General features: G+C 34.4%; 1 long non-coding RNA gene across 1 annotated transcript; it reads left to right on the top strand.

Annotated features, from left to right (window-relative positions):
- Window positions 1-1622: 1622 nt before the first annotated feature.
- On the top strand, window positions 1623-6444 carry LOC118747950. The gene is made up of 2 exons (XR_004994005.1): window positions 1623-1662; window positions 6003-6444. It is a non-coding gene; the product is annotated as an uncharacterized LOC118747950 (long non-coding RNA).
- Window positions 6445-9239: the final 2795 nt, after the last annotated feature.

The raw sequence follows: 9239 nt of genomic DNA on the forward strand, positions 1-9239 counted from the left end.
ACTCCTGTAAGAACAACAATGGCGATCTAGATACCGATGTTCAGAACGTACTTAAATTATGGAGGACACACCTTTCCACCCTACTGAATGGTAGCACGGAAAGTGGTGGAGAAGAAGAACCGGAGCCCACAGTCTATGACGACGTAGTCAATGTTCCTCCGCCTGACTATGACGAGGTATAAATAGCAATAACGCGGCAGAAAAACAACAAAGTTTATGGAGCTGACAGCCTGCCAGCTGAGCTATTCAAGTACGGTGGCCAGGAGTTTATAAGGTGCATGCATCAACTCTTTTGCAGAACATTGTCAGATAAAAGCATGCCTGACGATGTGCTCTGCCCAATCCACAGGAAAGACGACCACGCCATTCGCGCCAACTACCGCAGGATCAGCCTCCCGAGCATAGGTTACAAGTCTTATCGAGCGTGTTGTGTGAAAGACTGAAGTCCACCGTCAGTGAACTTATTGTGCCTTATCAGTGTGGCTTTAGGCCTGGAAAATCCACCATATACCAGGTATTCACAATACGCCAAATCCTGGAAAAGCCCTGCGAGAAAAGGATCGACACTCGCCACTTATTTGTCGACTTTAAAACAGATTTCGACAGCACCTAAAGGAGTTGCCTATACGCCGCTATATGTGAATTTGGCATCCCAGCCAAACTGATACGGCTGTCTTAAATGACGTTGAGCAATACTACCAGCTCCGTACGACCTCTCCAAGCCGTTTGCCGTCAAACGGGGTTTCAGACAGGGCGACTCCCTTTCATGTGACTTCTTTTTTCTGATGTTGGAGAAGATTATAAGAGCTGAAGAACTGAACTTCTCAGGAACAATTTACTACAAGAGCGTGCGATTTCTGGGTTATGGCGATGACATCGACATCATCGGGAACAAAAACGCGAAGTCTGTTCTGCCTTTTCCAAGTTGGATAAGGAATAAAAGCGAATGGGTCTGGTGATAAATGAGGACAAGACGAAGTATCTCCTGTTATCAAACAAACAAAGTCAGCATATTCGCGCATTGGCACTCACGCCACTGTTGGCAGTAGTATTTAATTTAGAGAAAGTAGAGAATTTCGTTTACTTGGGAACCAGCATTAACACCGATAATAATGTCAGCATTGAAATCCAACGCAGAATCACTCTTGCCAACAAGTGCTACTTTGGACTGAGTAGGCAATTCAGGAGTACAGGAAGTCACTCACCTTGCCTGTGCTGGTATATGGCGCAGAAGCATGGACAATGACAACATCCGATGAGGCGGCTGTTGGAGTATTCGAAAGAAAGATTTTTCGGAAAATTTACGGGCTTTTACGCATTGGTGACAACGACATGCACATAGTGCAGCGAATTAAAATACAGCGGGTCCGCTGGCTTGGCTTGTCGTTCAAATGGACACCGATGCTCCAGCTCTAAAAGTATTCAACTCGGAACCCGCTGGTTGTAGCAGAGGAAGAGGGAAGACCCCACTGCAATGGAAAGGCCAAGTGGAGAAGGACTTGGCTTCACTTGCCATTTCCAAATGTCGTCAGTTGGCACAGAAAAAAAACGACCGGCGTGCTTTGTTGGACTCGGGAAAAATCGCTTAGGCGGTTAAAGCGCGAAATAAGAAGAAGAAGAATAAAGACTTTACGAGCTTAAGGGAATCCCCTAAATATGTAGGTATGACACTCAGTACGCCAATAATACCTTAAACGAGTAGATATATACTAGGCTTGGAGAACTTTTGAACTAAAGAGCGAATGGGCCAGCTCTAATTATAAAATTCTAAAATTAATTGAACTAGATCATTAGTTCGTTCATTAAAGTGAACTAAACTTTTCTGTGCCAACCAGGGGCGCACCCAGGAATATATTTAGAGATATATCACCAGAAAATACTGAAAATTCGCTTCAGATAGTATGCTCTCTAAAATACATTTATGCAAGTTTTATGTACAGTATGTATGTAATAAATAAATATGCATGTTTCATAAATTGCACTTTATTTAAATAAAATTATCAAAGAACTCAAACGTTTTTAACCGACTTCAAAAAAGGGGGATGTTATCAATTCGTAGGAATATTTTTTCTATTTTTATGTATTATGCTACCGCATAACTTTGGACCACGTGAACCGATTTCAATAATTCTTTTTTTTTATCGAGTACTCCAAGCGTCGTCCCGTAATTTTGTTAGGTCCGATCATTGGATCATGAAAACATTAACGGTATTCTTAAATTTGTATATGAGAATTGAACTAGAATGAGTTAAAACAAAACACCCTTTTGTCGCTTTATCGTTTATTTTCCAAAACAATTGTTTCAACACGCGCGTGGTGTCATCTTCAGTTGCTGATATTCAACTAGAAAGTTCTAGAAACACAGGATGTGCTAAACTTTCAAAAGTAATACAAAATTTTAAAAAGCAATTTTAATGTTCATTTTCCTCGATTTCTAGTTTACGATAGAGATGGTAATTTTTCACGACCGCCTCATTTTTTTTAATATTTCGAATGCCGAAAAAATTAACAGAACTTGTATTTTTATTATGTAGCTAATTTTGGTGGAACGAATTCGAAGTTGGCAAATTAAGTCTTCGAATCCTTGTTAAGTACATACGTATCAGTAGAAAACTCTTTAAGGCAGCAAAGTGTAAAAACAACAGTAAGTGAGTATGCACTGCATATTTTTAGGACAATGTTTTCATTCGTAGTTAAACTTAAATTCATATAAAATGACGCACAACAAATGGAAATTTTCTTCAATCAAAATTTCTTAAATCAGTTTGCAGCTCTCAAGAAAAAAATTCTCGTATATTTATTTCTTCAATATAAATATATAATAATAAAAAATAAATAAAATAAATAAAATATTTCTTGTGATTTTTCTTGAGAGCTGGATTCTAAGCTTTAAGATTCAGTTTGTATTTGAGGTTATTAGCTTTAGGAGGGTTTGAACCCCAAAACCCACCCCTTGTGTGCCCTAATGGTGCCAACACCCCAATAAAAATGGAATTGTAATCAGGGTTGCCACTTTGGTAAATTGTTACCAAAATTGGTAGAAAAAATTTGGGTTGGTAAAAAGGTAAATTTTTTCTCATTTTGGTAGATTTTTGATGAACTTTCCGTTCCCGATTTATTATACGTAATTATCTTTATAATAAATGTATATCGATATATGGCGAACATATCGCGCTCCATTCAAAACTAATTTTACTGGAATTTTGATTGCCTAAATATTTTGAATGATTATTTAAATATAAAGAAAAAATGGACAGGTACATATGTAATTACGCCTTATGATTGTTCACAAAATAAAAATAAATCAACGCCATTTTTTATTTATGGAAAAAAAATAAAAATAAAACTAACGGGAATTTGAAGCAGCACATTGTTGGCTATACTCAAATAGTATTTGCTTTAAAACTCCATACCTTAAATTGTTCTAAAAAATTCGAAATTTAGACGAAATGTTTTGGAATTTTTGTATATGTTGTATATAGTTTGAATCCCCGATTTTTTTTAGATTTAGTTATAGCAATAAAAATATAGCAATAAAAAAATTTTACTCGAAAAATATTGCGAACATTACATAAAAAATCACTTTTTTAAGTCACAGTATTTGTCTATAACAACTCGAGTTGAAATTTTTCAAATAATGAAGTTTCATTGTTGCCTTTGGTTTCATCACTTCCGCTTTTGGTTGAAGGAAACTGAGAATATGCCAACAAATAATATAATTCAAATACCGTATAACTAGTTAAATAAAAAGTCCTTAAAAACAATTTCAATTCTTATTGGAATAACTAAAAAAAAACAAAAAAAAACTATATTTTCAATTAAAATAAATAAAAAAATAACAAAACTATGGTTTTTGTTAAAATAAGTATAAAAAAAGTTATTGGTAGATATTTCCCAGATTTGGTAGATTTTTTTCAAGTGGATGGTAAATATTTTTTTTCGTCAGTGGCAACCCTGATTGTAATTTTAACACATATGACATCTCGTTTTTTGTTGTAAGGGCATAAAGAAAGGCATTTTAATCACAGTATATACAGTAATAAACCTTTTTGCAGTTTTTCACCATTTGGTCCCCGAGGCGTACTTTTGGGTTGTGTGCAGCGTTTTCGTTTTGCGCGCACGGCAACACTTACTGTAGGGAATTTCGCTTCATGATTAGAAAAAGTTCATTTGGAGGATAAAATATACATTATTAAATTTTCTAATTAGAAATTAGTTAAGCTCGAAAATTAGGATAATCATTTTATATGTAAACCTATTATTAGACAAATCAGTTGTAGGTTAGGTTAGAAATTGAACAATAATTTCACTTAATTTTATTCATTTTGCTGATTTAATTTTTATTATTAATTTTCAATTTTAATTCTTTTAATACATGAAATTATCGGTATGATTAATAAAATATGATACTTTTATTTACTCAAGGGCGTGAAAATATCTTGAAAACACCGCATCAATTACTGTTTTTGAGCTTGTAGTTTGAGTATTTCTATTCGTAAATATTCTTTAATTTATTTTTACTTTTAGGAATATAATCTATGGTTCTAGTTCATCTATCGCTAGGTTTACATTAAAGTCATGAATACATATAACATATCAACCTTTGTTTGCAAAATGGGAAGCTAAATTCATTTGTTCGGCATTTCCTCGTGCTCTCGTCTTCTCTTTGTACAATCTTTGAACTTACAGGTTTTTACACGAACCTGCGGAAGTTACAGGAAAAATGATCCCGTACTCCAAAATCATGTAAATGAGAGCGATTTTTGGAGAGTTGTGTACAGAATGAAGTTGCAAGATTTCACCCGATGCTTTTTTTGTTCCCGTACTTTTTGCTGTTACTCACGCTTTATACTCTCACCTCAGAGAATGATTCTGTTGTAAGACATTTTTACAGGATTTTGCACGGAACCTATTAGATCATCCATACATATGTATATATACATATATTCATGTATGTTCATGTAAGTTCTCAACGGTCCCTGTTAAAATAATTTTTTTTTTCAATTCAATTTTTCATTTTTTTTCAATAGACTACTAAACTTATGCCTAAAACCATGCTACGAATATCAAAACCACTTACAACAAATGAGTTCGTGCATGTGTATGTACACACAAACTTAAGTATGTATCCATATACATAGGTACAAAGCCGCATGCATGCGCGGAGTTTTATAATTGGAAGTAATAAGCATTTGTACTGCATTTCCTCTTACTCTGCATATGCCTAAATATATGCAACCATTTGAAGTAGCAAGTAAACATAGGGTGCTTCTAAGGAAATTAAAAAATTTCTGCCGCAATACACAATTTGGAAATTTGGAAACAACCGTGCCACTGGCGCATTGCGTAGTTCCTTTCTTTTCCGCTGCAGCGTTTGTGCATTTGTAGGCGCAGTGCTACAAAAGGAAATGCATGCATAAGGTTGCAAATTCGCAGGGTGCACTTGATGATTTTTTTGTCATTCCGTTATTCGAAAAAATATCTTTGGTGATGCATTTCCGAACGTTCTTTTTTGCAGTTCCCAAACATTTTTTAAGATGCATTTCTGTACGTTTTTTTGCAATTTGCTTCGAAATTTTCTGCTGGACTATGCGTTACAGCTTGGAAAATTTTACCCCTACCGAAACCAAAGATGTATACACATCAAAAGTCTTTCGGTTTTAACAAACACCACGCATTTACTTGTATAAAGTAGGAAAAATATGACTATATTTTTATCCACAAGTGGTATTTCGATATAATTTGTGCTTTTTTTTACAAAATTGTATCTAAAATGTACACAACTAATACGTATTTCTTTATTGTTTTGACAACATTGTCTAATGTAAACGCGCTATTAAGTCGCAGCAGTTGCAAACTGCTTAGCGTTGAAAATAGTCAAACAATAGGTTTTGACCCTGTTCGAAATACAAAATAAGTTTTTTACGGTTTTTCATTTAACTTTTGCATATTAAACCTCTTCATATTATAACTGTTAATACGTTTTGCTTATTTAATTTCAGACAAGACATACAGCTGACATTAAAACATCAGTGCTTTTCTACTGCGGAAAACCTGCTATGGTCACAATGGACTACCAGATTGTAGCAAACAATCTAAGCAGCGACTTTCGCCTATCTTACTACCCACATTCTCTCAAGGATTTTACTAAGATGTTGAGAGAAATTTTTGGAGAAAAATCAAAGCACAAATTATATGGCGACTTCAAAGAAATAGATGTTGAGAAGAGACAAGCATTTTACATACATTTTATTGAGAAACAGTAACTGACTGTAAAATAATGTATTGAAATATATATTTTGAGTTTAAATAATACATAATTTTACTCTAATATGGAAAGGCTCTCCAACTAATTTTCCTTCAAAAACGAGCTTTATACAAACGTGTTGCCGCGACCGCAAACTGTATGTACAAAAATCTCAAGAAATAAAATAAAGCAAGCAAGCAAACAAAATAAAACAAGAAGTATAGGTTCGGGCGAAACCGAACTTTATATACCCGGCGCATTTATTAAATATACACCCCTATTCCGCAACTCTTTCGTATTCGGATTTCGTTACGAATCGAAGAAATGGTATGCTGCAATCAGAATCGTATTTTCGAAATTCGTAACAATGGCATGCCCAAAAACGAACGAGCTTTTTTGCGTAATTTTGTACGAAAACTATTCTGAGTCGGAAGCGAGACAAAAGATGTAAATCGATGTGTGTTTGCAGGAAATATTAGTGGTGTTCTTTTGAACAGATAAATATGCCTTTCCCATATACGTATATTTTGATCAACTACTTTATATGAACAAACAAAAAAGAATGTTTGAGGCTCCTTCTTGAGAAACTTGGGTCCGGTTTAATTATTGTACAATGATTTTTAGTTCTTGGGTCCAAGCGAATAACTTTCACATGCACGTGTAATCAAAGGATTACACTCAAATTTAAAACAAATGTTTCAAATTTCCGAGCATTAGTAGTATGGATGCAAATTTTTGGGAGTAACATCGATACATCGATGTTTCGAAGCAACGGAAAAATTAAAATCGATGCTAAAATACATTGCCAGAAAAACATCGATATATCGATGGTTTCCGATGATACAAACTTTGTTAGCATGTAATCACATTAAGAGGAAAATATAATATATTTCAATTCAAACTTTCTGTAATTCAATTAGAACAAGTAAGAAAGTTTAAGTAAATAATAACATTAAATAACATTAAATACCCGGCGCAAGTATTAAATATATGATTTCCACCTTTCCGAGAGCTACTGCTACATGGTAAACCGGGGTGTATCAATTTTGAGTTAATTAGCGTCCTTAAATTTCGAAATATTGAAGTTTCAAGTATTTCTGAAATTTACCGTTATATGAAAAGGGGCCTCAATTTTAGTCCGATTTCAATAATTTTCAACGTTTTGCTTTTATGTGGCAAGCACAATACACATACCGAGTTTGGTACAAATTGGTAGAACGGTTGCCGAGATACATATATGTGATCATAAGTGGGCGGTGCCACGCTCATTTTTCAAAATTTTATCAGAAACGTATTTCTTGGTAAAGAATTGTTGCAAGCATAAATTTTGAATAAATTAGCTTTAATATTTACTGATTTATCGAAGATTTCGTATATCCAAACTACCATTATATGGGATGTGGGTGTGGTTATTGTCCGATTTTAAAAATTTTCAGCCATTGTGATGCTGTAGCAAGGCTAACAACTGTGCCAAGTTTGGAAGAAATGGCTACAGGTGTTACCAAGATATATACATGTAACCATAAGTGAGTGAATAATCTTCAGTAGTTACTAAAATATCGCAGTTTTCGTATTTCTGAAAATTACCGTTATATGGGAGGTAGGCGTGGTTATTGTCCGATTTTGCCTATTTTCAATGCCATCCGTCCTACGTCCTAAAGAAGTGCACGTACCAAGTTTCGTTAAGATATCTAAATTTTTACTCGAGTTAGCGTATGCACAGAAGGACGGACGGACAGACAGTCACCGCTTAATCGATTTCTCTTTTCATTCTGATCATTTATGTGCACATTTGTCTATATCTATCTCGATTCGTTTTGTCTGTTACAAACAACCGTTATGTGAATAAAGTTATAATACCCTTGTATTTATTTACCATTCCTTTACCCTTCCTATAAATAGAATAGAAATGCATGCCGTGGAAAGTTCGCTGAGCCTAAAATTCTAACGCCCAATTTCCTTGAAATTTCAACGGGATCCCGGTTCTTTTTTAATGACTACTCAAGTAGCACAAAAGTCAAAAAAACACCAAAATATTTTGTGTATTTTCTGCATCGCCGTGATATACATTTTCAATATAAAAAATATGCCATTTCTAAGCGCAGTTTTTGAACAGTTTATTTCGATTCAGTGTAAAGGTTATACCGCTTTTTCGTGCATTATTTACACCTACCGTAAATTTTTTTTACTGATTTTCGGCATATATATTATGCCAGTGGTATACAAGTTTTCGTATTGGTATTGGCTCAAATCATACACCATAAAGGTAAAGAATTTACATCATATTCTAGCATAAATATATCTTCATGAGTGTGAAGAGTACAAAAGGATCCGGGGAATAAAATTTACTACTAATCGCACAGCGTTGCCACAGACAAATTTTTTTTCCTACCAAACCATAACCAACTAAAACCTACCAAACATTTTTTTGAGTTTTAATATTTGTTTTCAATGTCAAATTTTTTAAAAACATAGCTAACATAACATTTAGTAAAACTAAAACACAACTAGATTAATAAAAACAAATTAACTGCGTATAACGATTCATTTTACTGTACAGACTTATCCATGGGTACATATGTCTCTTTACATATTAGATACATATCGTCACTAGATACGAATAAAGACGGGAGCTCAAAATTTGAAAAAGAGGCGTAAAAAAATTCGGCGAACAAAGACTCTTAACATAGGTGACGGCCAATAAAGCCGCGTTAACCTCTTTGACAGCGAAGAAAGGCCCATAAACTTATATCCGCGGTCAACTATATTTTCGAGTGCAACAGTATTCGCCAGAACTCCCCAAAGAATTTTTCCGAGCTCTTTATTCGTGTCTAGTGACGATATTATTATTATCACAACGAAGATACCCGCGCTGAGACCTAAGAAGATATATTGTGCTAAATCAAAATTGTAATCACTCCAACCTTATGCTATTTAAAAAGCTCAGCACTTTGGATGAGGCCATGTTCCAAATTTTAGATGGAGAAGACAA

The sequence above is a fragment of the Rhagoletis pomonella genome, unplaced genomic scaffold (assembly GCF_013731165.1).
Source record: "Rhagoletis pomonella isolate Grant_MI unplaced genomic scaffold, Rhpom_1.0 Rhpom_scaffold_00001, whole genome shotgun sequence".
NCBI lineage: Eukaryota > Metazoa > Arthropoda > Insecta > Diptera > Tephritidae > Rhagoletis > Rhagoletis pomonella.